Source organism: Myxine glutinosa, chromosome 2 (genome assembly GCF_964187855.1).
Source record: "Myxine glutinosa chromosome 2, kmMyxGlut1.1, whole genome shotgun sequence".
In the NCBI taxonomy this organism is placed as follows: domain Eukaryota; kingdom Metazoa; phylum Chordata; class Myxini; order Myxiniformes; family Myxinidae; genus Myxine; species Myxine glutinosa.
Window position 1 is genome coordinate 220723984 of NC_136262.1, and position 18687 is coordinate 220742670.

Here is an 18687-nt window from a genome sequence, read left to right on the forward strand (position 1 = left end):
AATAATAGCGTAAGGACTCGACTTTGTTATCCCTTTTACGCCGCACTCAGTGACCCGATGCCCACGGCACTAATGGATTTACGATCTACGAACTGCGCTCTTTGTTTATCACCTACAGCCATACTCGAAATATCTGAATTAGCCGACGTTGGGGCCCAAAGGCATCCGATTAACTGCCGATACGACGCCATCTTACCACACCATCGTATTGGCGTCTGCTGGGCGAAGGCGAAGCAAGCCGTCCGCTGATTGGACAGTCGAGTGGTGTGAACATGGGTGGTGTGAACCAAATGGTCTTTTTATTCCCTTGAACATTTTAAATTAGGATATATAAGGAAACGTCTTTATCGTCATTTTAATAAAGTTAAATGGAGTGACGTTGCGATACTCGGGGTGCGTTGCATAAATCCTCGTAACTCAGAGAGGTGTAGCAGGTGGCGAGACATAAGGAAGCTTAAAGATAACGAGCTGAAACAGACGAACGATATGTCAATCCCTTTGTACACCGAACGGCAATAAAACTATGAGAGCGGGAAGGCATGGCCTGAGCACTTCGAGCAGAGAGGACTGATTGGACTTAACTTAAAGAGAAAAAATTCGAGCTTAACGGGAGAAGAAGATCCCATGAGCGCTGCCGTCACTTATCGAGGTGTGTTGAGGTCTGAAGAGATGAAGTGGTTTCTAGGAGCGATTTGTACCTTTTTACTGCTTGAGGTGAGTTCGGTTCGTGTTTTGTGACTCGTATATTTATTAATCAAAACACGGTCACAGTGGCGTCAGGCATGGTGACCGTGTATGTGACTCATATTCGCGATTACCACAGAAGCACATCGACGGGGAGTATCTATATAATAATAGCGTAAGAACTCGACTTTGTTATCCCTTTTATGCCGCACCCAGTGACCTGATGCCCACGGCACTAATGGATTTATGATCTATGAACCGCGCTCTTTGTTTATCACGTACAGACATACTCGAAAAATCTGAATTAGCCGACGTTTTGGCCCAAAACATCCGATTAACTGCCGACACGACGCCATCTTACGACGCCATCGTATTGGCGTCTGCTGGGTGAAGGCGAAGCAAGCCGTCCGCTGATTGGACAGTCGAAGGCGACAGCAAGCCGTCCACTGAGTGGACAATCCCGGAGTGGTGCTATGCCGATTACTATTACGAATCCATTCATTTTTCAAAAGTATATCGTAGCGTTGTCATTTAAGTAGATTGCAATAAATACGTTGTTCATATACGCACTCTTCATTCTCATCTTTCTTCCTAACTCTTACTCGGACAAGCAAATCCCCTATGCCATCCATAATGGTACACTCTATCCATACACCACATCCTCCCTTCCGTGGATGTTCCACGGGTTTCGGCTAGTATCAATGATTCTGGCTCTGCGATTTTTCAGGTTAATTTTGTTTACAAATCACTTTCTCTGCAGTCATTGCACCGATTGACAGGAAATTTTCACCACAGGTGCTCCTGGGCACGTATAATCTTTTAAGGATAATTATGACGTCACAGGTCACGTGGTACGGCCACCATCTTGGAAAAACCGAAAAACTTTGCATCTCTTTTTCTCAAAAAGCGCTGGACAGACAAAATTGCCACAAGTCTCATGGTAAAGAACTATCCATGGAGAATAACCCACGTGAATGAGGATGTCATAGGTGCCTCCATTATGACGTCATAATTCGACTAGTACAAAACTTCATCCGAAAAATAAAACTTGAAAGCGGGGTTGTTATAAAGTTATAAAGTGTGTGTGTGTGTGTGTGTGTGTGTGTGTGTGTGTGTGTGTGTGTGTGTGTGTGTGTGTGTGTGTGTGTGTGTGTGTGTGTGTGTGTGTGTGTGTGTGTGTGTGTGTGAAAAAATAATGTGATAGCAGGGTTGTATCAAAGTGGGGTTGAATCAAAGCATGTTCAATGAAAGTGGGGTTGTGTCCAAGTGGGGTTGTAGCAAAAGCAGGGTTGTATGAAAGCGGGGTTGTATCAAAAGCAGGGTTGTATGAAAGCGGGGTTGTATAAAAAGCAGGGTTGTATGAAAGCGGGGTTGTATCAAAAGTGGCGTTGTATCAAAAGCGGGGTTGTATGAAAGTGGGGTTGTATGAAAGCGGGGTTGTTTCAAAAGCAGGGTTGTATGAAAGCTGGAAGGCAGAGGAAACCGGTTGGTTTGGTTTGGCGCATGTGTTGGTTTAGCGCACGTGTTGGTTTGGCGCATGTGTTGGGTTGGCGGGTATGTTTTTTTGGCGCATGTGTTGGTTTGGCGCATGTGTTGGTTTGGTGGATTGTTGGTTTGACGGATGTGTTGGTTGGATGGATGTGTTTGTTTGGTGGATGTGTTGGTTTGGTGCATGTTTTGTCTTGGCACATGTGTTGGTTTGGTGGATATGTTGGTTTGGCGCATGTGTTGGTTTGGCGCATGTGTTGGTTTGGCCGGTATGTTTTTTGGCGCATGTGTTGGTTTGGCGCATGTGTTGGTTTGGCGGGTATGTTTTTTGGCGCATGTGTTGGTTTGGCGGATGTGTTGGTTTGGTGGATTGTTGGTTTGTCTGATGTGTTGGTTGGACGGATGTGTTTGGCTGGTGGATGTGTTGGTTTGGCGGATGTGTTGATTTGATGCATGTATTGGTTTGGCGGGTGTGTTTGTTTTTACGGATGTGTTGGTTTGGCGGATGTGTTGGTTTGGCGGATGTGTTGGTTTGGCGCACGTGTTGTTTTGGCGCATGTGTTGGGTTGGCGGGTATGTTTTTTTGGCGCATGTGTTGGTTTGGCGGATGTGTTGGTTTGGCGCATGTGTTAGTTTGGTGGATTGTTGGTTTGACGGATGTGTTGGTTGGATGGATGTGTTTGTTTGGTGGATGTGTTGGTTTGGTGCATGTTTTGTCTTGGCACATGTGTTGGTTTGGTGGATATGTTGGTTTGGCGCATGTGTTGGTTTGGCGCATGTGTTGGTTTGGCCGGTATGTTTTTTGGCGCATGTGTTGGTTTGGCGCATGTGTTGGTTTGGCGGGTATGTTTTTTGGCGCATGTGTTGGTTTGGCGGATGTGTTGGTTTGGTGGATTGTTGGTTTGTCTGATGTGTTGGTTGGACGGATGTGTTTGTTTGGTGGATGTGTTGGTTTGGCGGATGTGTTGATTTGATGCATGATTTGATGTTTGGCGGGTGTGTTTGTTTTTACGGATGTGTTGGTTTGGCGGATGTGTTGGTTTGACGGATGTGTTGGTGGTTGGCACACCTCAGTCAACGTTCTGTTGATTTTATCCATTTTTGTAAAATTTGTTGTAAATTGCCTCCACCATGACAAAGCAGCAGGTGCAGACCTTGCCCTCCAATCCACTGCAGGCTGGTTTGTACTAATATTCTGCATCATGCATTTGCATATGAGTCCAGTCCATAGTCTTAGCAATTTTCTGTTATTAATTTGTGCGATGTGTAGCAGATGTCTATAATACACTGCAGGCTTGTTTTGTTCAGATGGAAAGGTTAACAATCCTTCCTGTTGTCATTAGCAGGACCACAGCAATAGTACTGCCTCATTATTTCAGCCTGTGGACAACTCTCTGCGGTGCATGTTGTGTATAAGGCTTTGGCTAAGCAACAAAATTATCCATTCTTGTGAAAGGTTTAGCTATGTGTGAATGTTTTGCTGACCTTGCAGACACTCCACTCTCTCATCAGCTTGCCTTAAACATGTCTCACACACATCAAAAATGAGATAACAGGAAATTCATTTCTTAAGCTAGAAATAACTGCACTTTATTGAGAGTCATTGTTCGCCTCGTTGTCAGACTGAATATAATGGACACACCATGGGTAGTCGATTCTCATGAGGAAAGATCATTTTCAAAGCTTGTGGGCCAAAGCTATGGGCAAGGACGACTTGATTGAAATGTGAGCTCCCATCTTTACGCAGGATCAAGTTAAGGTTGGCGTCAGAGAGGGGATGAGGAGGGCGGAGGGGGAGTGCGGTGGGAGAGTGGGGGAAGGAGAGAGAAATAGGGAGAGAGGAGAAGGTGACATCTCCCAATACGCGATGCTTATCAAACGCATCCTTGGGAAATGGGATGCACCTTTTTGTGCAGCACAATGAAATCTCTGCATCACAATTGTAGTCAAAGTTTGCCCCTGAATTGGTCTCTGCAGACCATGCGACAGGTCAATTAAAGAGCTTCGGTTATAAGGCCTTGAAGGTGTTAGTCAGGTTCACGATGTTTTTTCGTTCAAAATCATGGTAGATTAGCAAACCTATACATTTTTGGAAACGTTATTACATGGAAAATCTGAAAATCAATGTTTACATTTGCCAATTCCGACCAATTCGATTCGACCAATTCGACCAATTCGACCAATCCACCAATTCCATTCGACCAATTCGACCATTCGACCAATCGCTTCGATCGACCATTCGACCACTCGACCAATTCGATCGATTCGATTCGATTCGATCGACCATTCGACCAATTCGATTTGCCAATCAATTTGACCGACCTTTGCTTGTGTGGAACGGACTGTGAAAACGATGCGGACTATATTGTCGGATACGACACACAGGACAGTGATGACGAACTCTAAATAAAATGGCATATTCTGTAATCGTGTATGTTTGATGCCATTGACTGCCTGTGTATATTTTGTCATTGACTGCCTGTGTAGATGTGAAGTTATACTGACTGCATGTGTATATATGATTTTGCTGACTGCCTGTGTATGTTTGGTGATATGAATTATTGTGACACATTTTGATGTTATTAACTGCCTGTACAAAATGATAACATGTATTTGATTATGCAACTTATCGCGAATATAAAGACAGTATTTTGCAATTCAAAACCTTTGATTCGTGTCTTACCATTCCCCACAGCACTAATTTGATACTTTCATTGGATTCCTTGTCCCTGAAAATATAGGTTTAGTATATTTTCAAAAGTTTTTAGGGTAATTAGAGGCAGAAATAGAACAAAATATGTATTTTACAGTGGCCATTTTGAAAATCCAAAATGGCCGCCATACAGGTATCTCTCCAAATGTAAACATTGATTTTTAGTTTCCTTATGCTATAACCTTTCCAAAAATGTATAGGTTTGCTAATCTACCATGATTTTGAACGAAATATAATTTATTGACATCGTGAACCTGACTATGTGGTTATCATTGCTAAAATATAATAATAACAAAGCACATGAGTGTACTTTTTATCCTCAATAATGCACTTGCAATCACCATTAAAGCCTGAAGTGTGGTTTTTGCTGGATTTGGTGCACATCACTGAATGGCTGGAGGTGCATGTAATGAAGCGGAATGCCAGATCCCATTTTAGAAGCCAGGATCTTTAGCCTGTTAGATTCCTTGCAATTTGCTAAAATTGTCACCCTGCAAATAAACTTATTTTTTGTTCCGAATGTCTGCAAACAACAAATTGTCAGTATTTATTTGCATGTAACAGGACATTATAAGGTTAGCCTTATATTGTCATGTTAGTGTGCTGAATGTTTCTCCCTCGGATCTTGGTTTTATCGAGCGACAATTTGAATCTTATTCCAATTTTCTCAAAATCGATGAATGTTCAATATTTGATCAAAGAATGACTTGCAGCCAATCCACATCGTGAATTTCTTTTTCTTCTCTTGGTTTCTCATCCTACCAATCTTCACTATCATCCTATATATCAATAGTATTATTATTGTTGTCTATTCTCATAGCTTTCTCGACAAAATACTTTGAGTCGTGTGTTGATTCCCACCCATTGAAAAACATGCAAGTGCAGTTTCCTGAAACATATATGTTTGGAAGGATGTTAAATCAGATTCATTGTATCTATTGGAAGCACCTGCATCCTATGGTAATGTGGGGTAATGTTATTATCCTATGGCAAGGGGGGGCGTATTGTTATTATCTTTATGATTGTTAATTGCATAGCAGTAGTGTACCTGTCCTATGGGCAATCTTGTTCCAAGTGTGCAGCTGCAGCACGTTCTTCTGACACTTCCCTTTATCTGGGTGGTGTATAGGCAACAGACCGCTGTTTTGATTGCTCTCCAAAAAACATAAATTCATTTAAAGCAATTTAATAACAACAAAAACATGCGTTTTGTGCATATACAATATGTAATACATCGCTTGGAATATTCCAAGAGCTCCGTTGGTCTGATGAAGGTTTAATGGCCGAAACTTCATCATGATTCATGCGTTTTGTGCATATAGAATATATAACACATCTCTTGGAATATTCCAACTGCGCCCACCCTCATTCCAAAGGAAGAAAACGCCAAGATATGTGATTTTGTTTTTCAAAACTTGATGCACTCAAACAAAAATTGCACAGGCACAACTTCAGGGTGCCCTCATTAATCGCTGGAAGTTTTAGCTTCTTAGGTTAAATCCTGTCGGAGTAGTAGATGATACTTACATACAACATACTTCCCCCCATTATATTAAGATTACATCTTGTGAAAATGCATATAGATATGGCATGTTTTTTAATGTTATTATTATTTATTTTAATTTATTTTTTTAATATGTGGGAGTTGTCTTCTAAATTCAAGATTCTATTTTTTTCCTAATATTCCACTGTTATTTATGTGTGGGCTTCATACTCAGCAAGAAAAAGCTGACGTTTCGGCCATTAAACCTTCTTCAGACCAACGGAGCTCTTTTAATCGACAACGGGTTACCATCCAGAACATCAGCTTCCTGCATCCAACAGCGGTTGGCATACCTCGATTAACGTTCTGTTGAGTCTACCCAAAGGAAGAAAATGAAATTTGGCATTAATTGTTGTGCAAGCCGTTCTCAGTGCTTTCTACCTGTCCGCCAACACTGATTTACAGTTGCATTTGCAAGCAAGACTAGTTCTTTAATCCAATATAATTATCTTAAAAGAGTGTTGCTCTAATCGCTAAAATTTCTGGAGTATTTTTGTCATTTGTAGTTCAGCAATCTTACATAAGCTAGAATTACCTGCGTCTCTGTACAAGTCACAACCGAAACACATCTTCATGGCAGCTTTGTATTCCTAATCAGCACCATAATGAGGAGGTGGATGAAGGGATTTTTGATTGTTGGGCATTGAAAAAAATGGTATGTTGATGTCATTAAGACAGAGAATTCTTTGCACTCTCTTTTGTTCCTTTGTAAAGGGAAAGTGCATTAACACATCATGATTCATGCCAGGATGACTGCTAAGGTAAATGTGCTCTCTATTGCATATTTTTCTTTGATCCAGGCCGAGGGCAAGTAAATCTTGGAATTCCATCAATCCTCGTGCGTGCCGTGTAAGGATGTGAAGCGATGGACACACATTTCCGTTGATGTATGCAGGGTGCACTGGGGTTTGGAATCAGATAGAAGCCTGAGATCCACCACCTCTACCCCCAACCTCTAACCTCTCACTGCACTCGAGTGACAGTTTGATATGTTACGCGCAGGGCTTTCCTCGGCCATCTGGCCCGTTTGTGTGTTTTGGGCCTATCTCGGAACGTTGAAGAAAATGGCCCAGGAAACGCTATCTTGTATGGCAGGAATTCGAGATCGCAACTACGTATTCCTGAGTAGCTTTCCTGGATAATTTGTAATTTTCATTTTGCACCTAAACTTCCAAGCAATATACTGTTAATGGTTGAAACGCTAAAAGCAACAAATTGAAGGCGTATTGTTTTCACCCCTGTCTGTCCGTTTGTCCGTTGTTTGTTTGTTTGTTTGTTTGTGAACAAGATATCTCAAAAAGTTGTGGACAGATTCGGACGAAATTTGGCAGAGATGTACCGTATGTGACAAGGACGAAATAATTCGATTTTGGTGAAGATCCGGATTCGGATCCGGCTACTAGAATTTTTAAGTGATTCTTCACCATTCGATACATAGCAGGATATCTCTAAAAGTTGTCGATGGATTTGGACGAAACTTGGTGGACAGGTTGGGTGTCTGACAAGGAAGAATCGATTCGATTTTGGTGAAGATCTGAATATGATTCGGATATGAGAATTATTTAATTTTTAAGTGATTCTTCACCATTGAGTGATAGGGCTAAAACCAACATATAGCAGGATATCTCAAAAAGCTATGGACGGATTTGGACGAAACTTGGTGGACAGGTTGTGTGTGTGTGACGAAGAAGAATCGATTCAACTTTGGTTAAGATCTGAATATGATTCGGATATGAGAATTATTTAATTTTTAAAGTGATTCTTCACCATTGAGTGGTCGGGCTAAAACCAACATATAGCAGGATATCTCAAAAAGCTATGGACGGATTTGGACGAAACTTGGTGGACAGGTTGTGTGTGTGTGACGAAGAAGAATCGATTCAATTTTGGTGAAGATCTGAATATGATTCGGATATGAGAATTATTTAATTTTTAAGTGATTCTTCACCATTGCGTGATATGGCTAAAACCAACATATAGCAGAATATCTCAAAACGTTATGGACGGATTTGGACGAAACTTGGTGGAGAGGTTATGTGTGTGACAAGGAGTAATCGATCCAATTTTGGTGAAGATCTGAATATGATTCGGATATGATAATTATTTAATTTTTAAGTGATTCTTCACCATTGCGTGATATGGCTAAAACCAACATATAGCAGAATATCTCAAAACGTTATGGACTGATTTGGACGAAACTTGGTGGACAGGTTATGTGTGTGACAAGGAGTAATCGATCCAATTTTGGTGAAGATCTGAATATGATTCGGATATGATAATTATTTAATTTTTAAGTGATTCTTCACCATTGCGTGATATGGCTAAAACCAACATATAGCAGAATATCTCAAAACGTTATGGACGGATTTGGACGAAACTTGGTGGAGAGGTTATGTGTGTGACAAGGACTAATCGATTCAATTTTGGTGAAGATCTGAATATGATTCGGATATGAGAATTATTTAATTTTTAAGTGATTCTTCACCATTGCGTGATATGGCTAAAACCAACATATAGCAGAATATCTCAAAACGTTATGGACGGATTTGGACGAAACTTGGTGGACAGGTTATGTGTGTGACAAGGAGTAATCGATCCAATTTTGGTGAAGATCTGAATATGATTCGGATATGATAATTATTTAATTTTTAAAGTGATTCTTCACCATTGAGTGGTAGGGCTAAAACCAACATATAGCAGGATATCTCAAAAAGCTATGGACGGATTTGGACGAAACTTGGTGGACAGGTTATGTGTGTGACAAGGACTAATCGATCCAATTTTGGTGAAGATCTGAATATGATTCGGATATGCGAGTTATTTAATTTTTAAAGTGATTCTTCACCATTGAGTGATAGGGCTAAAACCAACATATAGCAGCATATCTCAAAACATTATGGACGGATTTGGACGAAACTTGGTGGACAGGTTATGTGTGTGACAAGGACTAATCGATTCGATTTTGGTGAAGATCTGAATATGATTCGGATATGAGAGTTATTTAATTTTTAAAGTGATTCTTCACCATTGCGTGATATGGCTAAAACCAACATATAGCAGAATATCTCAAAACGTTATAGACGGATTTGGACGAAACTTGGTGGACAGGTTATGTGTGTGACAAGGACTAATCGATTCGATTTTGGTGAAGATCTGAATATGATTCGGATATGAGAGTTATTTAATTTTTAAAGTGATTCTTCACCATTGCGTGATATGGCTAAAACCAACATATAGCAGGATATCTCAAAAAGTTATGGATGGATTTGGACGAAACTTGGTGGACAGGTTATGTGTGTGACAAGGACTAATCGATTCAATTTTGGTGAAGATCTGAATATGATTCGGATATGAGAATTATTTAATTTTTAAGTGATTCTTCACCATTGAGTGGTAGGGCTAAAACCAACATATAGCAGGATATCTCAAAAAGCTATGGACGGATTTGGACGAAACTTGGAGGACAGGTTATGTGTGTGACAAGGACTAATCGATCCAATTTTGGTGAAGATCTGAATATGATTCGGATATGAGAATTATTTAATTTTTAAGTGATTCTTCACCATTGCGTGATAGGGCTAAAACCAACATATAGCAGGATATCTCAAAAAGCTATGGACGGATTTGGACGAAACTTGGAGGACAGGTTATGTGTGTGACAAGGACTAATCGAGCCAATTTTGGTGAAGATCTGAATATGATTCGGATATGAGAATTATTTAATTTTTAAGTGATTCTTCACCATTGCGTGATATGGCTAAAACCAACATATAGCAGAATATCTCAAAACGTTATGGACGGATTTGGACGAAACTTGGTGGACAGGTTGTGTGTGTGTGACGAAGAAGAATCGATTCAATTTTGGTGAAGATCTGAATATGATTCGGATATGAGAATTATTTAATTTTTAAGTGATTCTTCACCATTGCGTGATATGGCTAAAACCAACATATAGCAGAATATCTCAAAACGTTATGGACGGATTTGGACGAAACTTGGAGGACAGGTTATGTGTGTGACAAGGACTAATCGATCCAATTTTGGTGAAGATCTGAATATGATTCGGATATGAGAATTATTTAATTTTTAAGTGATTCTTCACCATTGCGTGATATGGCTAAAACCAACATATAGCAGAATATCTCAAAACGTTATGGACGGATTTGGACGAAACTTGGTGGACAGGTTGTGTGTGTGTGACGAAGAAGAATCGATTCAATTTTGGTGAAGATCTGAATATGATTCGGATATGAGAATTATTTAATTTTTAAGTGATTCTTCACCATTGCGTGATATGGCTAAAACCAACATATAGCAGAATATCTCAAAACGTTATGGACGGATTTGGACGAAACTTGGTGGACAGGTTATGTGTGTGACAAGGACTAATCGATTCAATTTTGGTGAAGATCTGAATATGATTCGGATATGAGAATTATTTAATTTTTAAGTGATTCTCCACCATTGAGTGATAGGGCTAAAACCAACATATAGCAGGATATCTCAAAACATTATGGACGGATTTGGACGAAACTTGGTGGACAGGTTGTGTGTGTGACAAGGACTAATCGATTCGATTTTGGTGAACATCTGGATCCGGATCCAAGTAGTAGGATTTTAAGTGATTCTTCACCATTGAGTGATGTACTCCAGCCAGCCAGGCGGAGGTGTGCTCGCTACTGAATGCCGTTCTAGTTTCATCTGTTTTTAACGGTACCATTGTGCATCGGTGATGTTGAAGCGGTCCCACGTTTCCATGTTATGCAGTCCCAGTGTCTTCGGCAAAAACACGAGGAAATGTGTCAGTATGCGCTTTGCTAATGGAGCAAGGCAAACGACAAGTTTGACTTTCCATGGTGACACCCCTTGAAAGCATGTGACATTTTGAGTAGTTGCAAGCAATCTGAAGGTTACATGTGGATAATCATTTTAGGCTTTGATTGATCATTGTTGAAAGCTGCTCGACTTGTGGACCCAAAGCAAAGGGAAAACTTTCCAAGCAAGTATTAGGCCAAGGCGTTAAGTGATCATGACACACATTGTTCAGCACTGTTTATTCGTTTGCCCAGGAGTCCTTGCTGTCGTGTTTGAATAATAGCAGGGGCTAATCGTTTGTCAGCCCTACGGATTGGTTGTGATAAATAAATCGCAGGTCGAAATGACAGTAATAGTATAATATTAGTAAGTTGTTTATTTATGCATGTGATGTGTTAATTGTTTTGTATGGCCAGTCCATTATGACCTTTTTCAAGGTACGTACTGTCCATGTTTTGTGCCTTTGATTGAGAGGACCTGCACACATGGCTCTGGACAAAAAGATCTTCTGTACCAAATGTTTTGGGATCACTTTGTGCCTTGGAATACTTATTCATGCACCGACTTGAGGGAAGAAACGATCTCGAGCAGATTACCTGTGGCCTCATTTACCGGTGGCTTTTGTTTAGCAACAAACCTGAAACTCTCCCACCTTGCCAAAAAGGCTCGGTCACTGCACCCTTGTTTGCGGCTTGTCTCGCCAAGTTCGAGACAACAAAGCTTCGTGCCCCTGGATTCATGATGAATGTTTTTTCAGTCCATTTTGCAGGTCTGGAAAGCATTTAGTGCGGAGTTCGTGCCTTATTTGCGTCTATTTTACGAGGAGCTGACCCAGTAAGGCAAACCATGCCACGATGTTTTATGTCTTTTGGTGTCATTTTGTGATATTGTTTCTGGGATTTTTCTCATATCAGATGTTTCTGCCAAGTGGACTTTGTGATTATTGGACTGAATGTTCTCCCAAGAATTGAGCTTGAGACACCTTATTCAATATTTTAGATGGTGGCACTGTCATGATGCGCTCCACCTTTGTTTTGTAAGTGGTCACATGTTACTCGGAAGCGTGTTGATCTTCAAACTTCCTCTCCATTTGGACCCACTGAGTTTGCACCGTGAGTGATAAAATTAAAGCGCGCATTATAAGGGTTGGCAATGCCCACAATGGGCCTAGTGTAGAGTGAGGGGAAGACGTGGGAGGATATTGCAACAGCAGGTATTTAATGTTCCCATTAAAAGCCATCCACTAAGGATTTCCCTGCTATTGATCCCTGGATGCTCCCCCCTTGACAATAGTATCATAGCAGCACTCACGTTCATTGCCTCGTTGGGTTAAAAAAATTTATCCTCAATTTGTGCAAAACGTGTAAATAATCGGTGACTAATATGGGGAGGGAAGTGGCAGGGAATGTTTGGGGAAGGAAAGAATTGCTAATTGTTGTATAAGCTGGTAATTTCACCCCTCTCGATCTGTCTCTACGAAAAGACCGTTTTGTCGAACCCTCCTATCTACTTCCTCCTTAACTATCCTTCTGAAAAACTTGTCACTCAAACTCCTGGGCCTCACTGTCATCCATGATCTTTCTTGGGCAAACCACATTTCAAAGTTGGCCTCCAAAGCCAGACGCTGACTGGGCATCCTCTGTCGTGCAAAGTCCTTCCTTGGCACTCCTGAACTTCCATCCACCCACAAAGCTTCCATTCGCAGCTTGATGGAGTAATGCTCCCCCCCTCTGGCCTGGTACTCCTGCCTCACACCTTACTCAGGTTGCCACACAAACCAACGCTTTCAAGATCATGGCAATCTCTTGCGATGAAGCTCAGTCTCTGATCCTATCAGTTTCACATCGCAGACAGGTCGGTGGTCCCTCTATGTGCTACTGCCTCCTTTCTGGTCTTGCACTCTTTTCCTTTTCCATGCTCTTACACCTTTCATCCCCCCATGTACACCCAGCTCATGATTTTGCAGAGCACATGTGATCTGCAAGTAACTCCCTTCTGGTGAAATTCCAAAAATGCAGATGCACTGCTCACCTCTCCTTGTTCGTTCCTCTCTTTTTTCTCCCTGCCTGTGCAACCCACTTTTTTAGTCTTTTCAATCTCATTCTTCCCTCCAGGGCTTCAAGACAGCCGTTCACAATCATGATATTTTCTACCCCCATTAACCCTCCCCAAGCACACCTTTCCAAGTTTACAGTTTTTCCTTCCACTTCTCTGAATGAGATTTTGCAGTATCCATCTTCTTCACTCCCATTGTTCACTCCTTGCCCTCTTTCTTCCTCACATACATAATTTCTCCGCTTCCCTCTATTTTGTCCCTCTACCTTGCTTTTGTTGTGCCCCACATATCTTCCCTACTGTTGTTTTTGTTCTGTTACGTCCTGATCTGTGTTCAAGCTCCTCCATGAGCCTCGACACCGCATACAAAAAAAAAATTAAAACACTTGGCATTAAAGATGCATCGTGTAAAGATGAGCAGCAACTATGAAATCAGAATTTTTTGTTGACATGCCCTCTATCTTGTTCCATTGGTGATGCTCAGTGCATTTTGGGAGTGACAGAGGTGCCATATCACCATGGTGCTTTGCCGTCCAGGTAAAATGTCGAAGGAAGATGCTCTCCTGAAAACATGTTTGTGGTCATTTCAAGGTTATCACACCGTAGGAGCTTCAGGATGATCGCATAATTCTTGTTACTTAACGGACATTTTAATGAAGCACAGGGAATTTGAAATGTTCCTTAACTCTTCACTTTTGTGCAACGCATGGATCCCTCTTTGCATCTTTGTGCTAATGTAATAGTGCCGCAGGTTTAAAATCAGTGGTATAATGTCCATCTATGGAACTGTCAGGCTGTCAACCACCAGGTGGTAAGCTATAGAGGATTCATTGTCGTTCTCGAATCTAGATGAATCTTTCGGACTCAAGAGCTCACCTTTTCATGCTTCCGTGATTCCGTAGTCTTGTTTTTTTCCCCCTCATCATCGTCTTCAGTAATCTCTTCTTGGAGCATCATGCTGTGCTTCTGCTGTCGCAACTCATTCCTTTTCTGCTGATTGGGAGCAAAAGTAGCCTTGCTGCCACAGCAGGGTGACGGTGGCCACCACTTTCTTTCTTTTTTTTTAACCACACTTTTGCAGGATTCAGGATGTAGTATTTCACAAATTCGGAACAAAAGTCACCTTAATGGAAGGGAGTCATGGCCTTGCCATCTACAATGTGGGCCGTAATGTTCATTGGAATCCAATTCTACCTGAGAAATAATTTTGTCTTGCATCGGACACTGGCTGCTTCACTCCCTGCTTACATCGGAGGATTCTTCCTCGCTTTGTCTCTGAAGCAGCGATGGCTGCACACATTTTCAGACTGGAGAGGAGCACTGGCCTTCCTTTGCTCTCACAGTCGGATCACTCCATGCGGTGCTGCTTAAAGTCATTAACCTCGTTGGTCAGCCCATCCGTCTGCTTGCCACAGCCCATTTCTTCCACTTCTCTTCCCTCTTTAGCATCCACTTCCCCCACCCCCCAAAAGGTTGCATTTTCTCATGTTGTTTCCAGTATGCTGAGCAATGACATTTCATCAAATGTTTGGGGGCATTCCTGACCATTCCTGCATCAAACAAGCATGCTCCAGTATTTTTCCTTTATCTCCCCACTTCCATTAGCCAAAACATTTGTTTCTCATCTTTGTTTTTTCACGTGACATCTACTGTTTTTTACTTTAGTAACAATTAGTCATCAACTTATTTTTGACACATTTATTTAATTCCTTGCCAGCCTCGGTGGTGTATTAGTTAGAGCGTCTGCTCTGAGTCTGGGACGTCGGTGGTTCAAACCCTGGCCGCCGCATACCAAAGACTTTCAATATGGTACGTGCTGCTTCCTTGCTTGATGCTCAGCATTTAGAAGGATAGAGCACATACAAACAATGCTGGGAAGACAATGTCAAACCAAGCAGTATAACCTTTGCCAAGAAACTGCGTCAATAGCACCAACGCTCTGTAAAGAGTATGGCACATCACATCAGAATCAAAAATTTCATTCCTTCCAGGAAAGCAATGTCATTTTTCTGCAAAATCCCAAATTTCTGTTGGAATAACTTTATGTTTGTAATGAAATCCTTCATGTGATGCTTCCCTGAAGACCATGACTGGGCTTTCTATGTTATTTTGGGTCCATAGCTGCCATCCTATGATGGGGGTCAATAGATCAGAGCAGAATGAAACCGGAATCTCCTGTGACTCTAATTCTTGATGCTTGTTTGATCACCATGCCGAACCGGCTGTGCTTTGCACTCCTGAGGGCTAACCATGGTCTGACACAGGTCCGGATTGAGTCTTCCCATGTGCCGCTCCGTCTCGCCGTCGTACCTTTGCTGCCAATCTCGCAGCCAGTGCCGTTCAGCATGTGCACGGAGTGGATTATCAAGAGCTTTAACGGCTGAATAGCCTTCTTGTATCTCAGCACTAACATGCCTACAAGTGCTGTCATTTGGCACTAATGCACAGCATGAAGTGACCTCCCTTTGCCAGCCCTAGATACCTATCCATGACATCCCAATGGTAGGACCGTCTCCCTTTTGCATTACGCACTCAAGAGATTGAGGTGTTATTAAGGTATGGAAGGTCAGTGTGACCTTAGATACGCCTGTGCCCTACTAGAAGTTGATTGCTTGATTGGATGAAATATGCTAATTAGGTCCTGACTGATTCTGCCCTGATTGCATAGGATTGATAACATGGTGTCCTGCCCGAGACTGATTGGAAGAGAGAGAGAGAGAGAGAGAGAGAGAGAGAGAGAGAGAGAGAGAGAGAGAGAGAGAGAGAGAGAGATAGATAGATAGATATATATATATATATATATATATATATATATATATATATATATATATATATATATATATATATACTGAAACGCAAAAGAAACTTACCACCTTTGAAACCTTTAAATATCAACAATAACACTGCGTGTAGTAAATGTGTGAACTTATTTGTGGACAATAGTGTCCTCGCTGTCAGACAAAACGGTCACGGATGGTCACTTGAACCTTCAATGGTCACTTCATAGCACAGCTGTTGAACAGCCGTTTTGACTGTCAGTGATTAGCCAAGGGGTACGGGATGATTTTAATGAGCTGCACGTGATGTCTTGATATTGGCTTTAAAAAGGCCAGTGCAAAATGGGCATTTTGACCGAAAAATTTGACCATTTTGACCAACTTCAAAAAGACCGAAAACACAAAAGAAACTTACCACCTTTGAAACCTTTAAATATCAACAATAACACTGCGTGTAGTAAATGTGTGAACTTATTTGTGGACAATAGTGTCCTCGCTGTCAGACAAAACGGTCACGGATGGTCACTTGAACCTTCAATGGTCACTTCATAGCACAGCTGTTGAACAGCCGTTTTGACTGTCAGTGATTAGCCAAGGGGTACGGAATGATTTTAATGAGCTGCACGTGATGTCTTGATATTGGCTTTAAAAAGGCCAGTGCAAAATGGGCATTTTGACCGAAAAATCTGACCATTTTGACCATTTTGACCAACTTCAAAAAGACCGAAAATGCAAAAGAAACTTACCACTTGTTTGAAATGTAATAAAATTGTAACAGTTCAAAATAAAACAAACCAACAATTGCTAATTGAAACATTGGCATTTTATTGATGACATGTCAAGTTTTTGACCAAGATACACCATCTCATCAGTTTGTTCTACAGTACAGAACAGCACAGGGTGCAATGTCAGTCCCCTTTCAATAGCGTGTATGGCCACCATTGTTTTGGATACAGGCAGTGCATCGTCGGCGTATACTGCCTACCAGTCTTTGGATGGATTGCTGCTGGATTCTGTCCCACTCAGTCCTCAATGTCTGAAGCAGCTCTGCCCGTGTCCTGGCCCTGCCAACTACGCGTCTCCCAAGCTCATCCCACAGGTGCTCTATGGGATTCAGGTCAGGGGAGAGCGCAGGCCACTGCATGGTGTTGATGTTCTCGCCTTGGAGAAATGCAGTGGTAAAGCGAGCAGCATGGGGACGAGCGTTGTCATGCTGAAAGGTTATCAGTTCTGGGTGGTCTAGCAGGAATGGCAGCAGATGAGGTCGCAGGATGTTATCCACATACCGCTGGGCGTTAAGATTCCCATCCACAACCACCAGTGGCGTCCTGTACCGGCCTGATATGGCTGCCCACACCATCACACTTGGGCCACCCCACCTGTTGGCTTGACACACGCAACAATCGGCATATCGCTCGCCAGTTCTTCTCCAGACACACTCACGCCCATCAGGACTGTCCACACAGAACCTTGACTCATCGCTGAAAGCGACCTCGTTCCACTGCACCAAGGTCCACCGCTGATGCTGCTGGCACCATCTCTGACGGTTGCAGCGATGGGCAACCGTCATCACGGGGCCTCTGTATGGTCTTCTGGCAGTCAGACCATAGTCATGCAGTCGTCTTCGTGCAGTATCATTGGAGATCCGTGGGTTTGCACGCCCTGGAGTTTCTGCCGCAGTGCGGGATGCTGGACGGAATCGATCCCGCAGGTGACCTCGGACCATCTGCCTGTTCTGCCTTGCAGTGGTGACTCTTGGCCTCCCTGATCGAGGTCTGTCATCTGCAGAGTTGTGGAGGGTGTCTCTGTCCACCAGGGCCGATATCGTCTGGTGTGAACAGCCAAGGCGACGTGCCACCTCACGGTAGCTCAGTCCGCCTTGCAGCATGCACAGGGCACGCTGCCGTTGATCCCTTGACAATCGTGGCATGTTGATTGAAATGCCCATTTTGCACTGGCCTTTTTAAAGCCAATATCAAGACATCACGTGCAGCTCATTAAAATCATCCCGTACCCCTCGGCTAATCACTGACAGTCAAAACGGCTGTTCAACAGCTGTGCTATGAAGTGACCATTGAAGGTTCAAGTGACCATCCGTGACCGTTTTGTCTGACAGTGAGGACACTATTGTCCACAAATAAGTTCACACATTTACTATATGCAGTGTTATTGTTGATATTTAAAGGTTTCAAAGGTGGTAAGTTTCTTTTGCGTTTCAGTATATATATATATATATATATATCACCCCTGGGAGGGCTGCACTGCATAATGACCAATTTTGTAGTCAATTAGATAGAAATTGAAAGATTTTGGTTCGGGCTGCTGAAGTTATGCTCGTGTTCATTCCTGAGTTCACCGCTGAAGATTCCAAATGAAAGTGAAACGAAGCATGCTAGACATAGGGTGGGTTTCCTAATGCAAATCGAGATTGCTGCTGCATTAACAGCACTGCTGCAAATTGTTTAGACATATGTTAGCCATTTCCTTGAGCCAATTACAAGCCTTATTTAGGAATTCAAGTTTGCATGAGCTGGGTATGCACGGCATGCAATTTATTCCTAGTAGATAGGGAACCCTTTTTAAGAGCATGAGATTAACATGGAAAATCTCAA

At 42.1% G+C, this 18687-nt stretch overlaps 1 protein-coding gene and 1 long non-coding RNA gene across 15 annotated transcripts in view; one reads left to right on the top strand and one right to left on the bottom strand.

The window, feature by feature from the left end:
* The window catches only part of LOC137420807 (synphilin-1), a 406546-nt gene that overhangs the window by 232379 nt on the left and 155480 nt on the right, over positions 1–18687 (top strand). The gene's annotated exons all lie outside the window — the stretch shown is intronic.
* The window catches only part of LOC137420809 (uncharacterized), an 83895-nt gene that overhangs the window by 46389 nt on the left and 18819 nt on the right, over positions 1–18687 (bottom strand). The window contains exon 3 of one of the 2 annotated variants that reach the window (XR_010983199.2): positions 5934–5999. The exons of the other annotated variant lie outside the window; for it this stretch is intronic. This is a non-coding gene — a long non-coding RNA (uncharacterized LOC137420809). The remainder of the gene's footprint in view (positions 1–5933; positions 6000–18687) is intronic. 2 annotated transcript variants of the gene reach the window in all.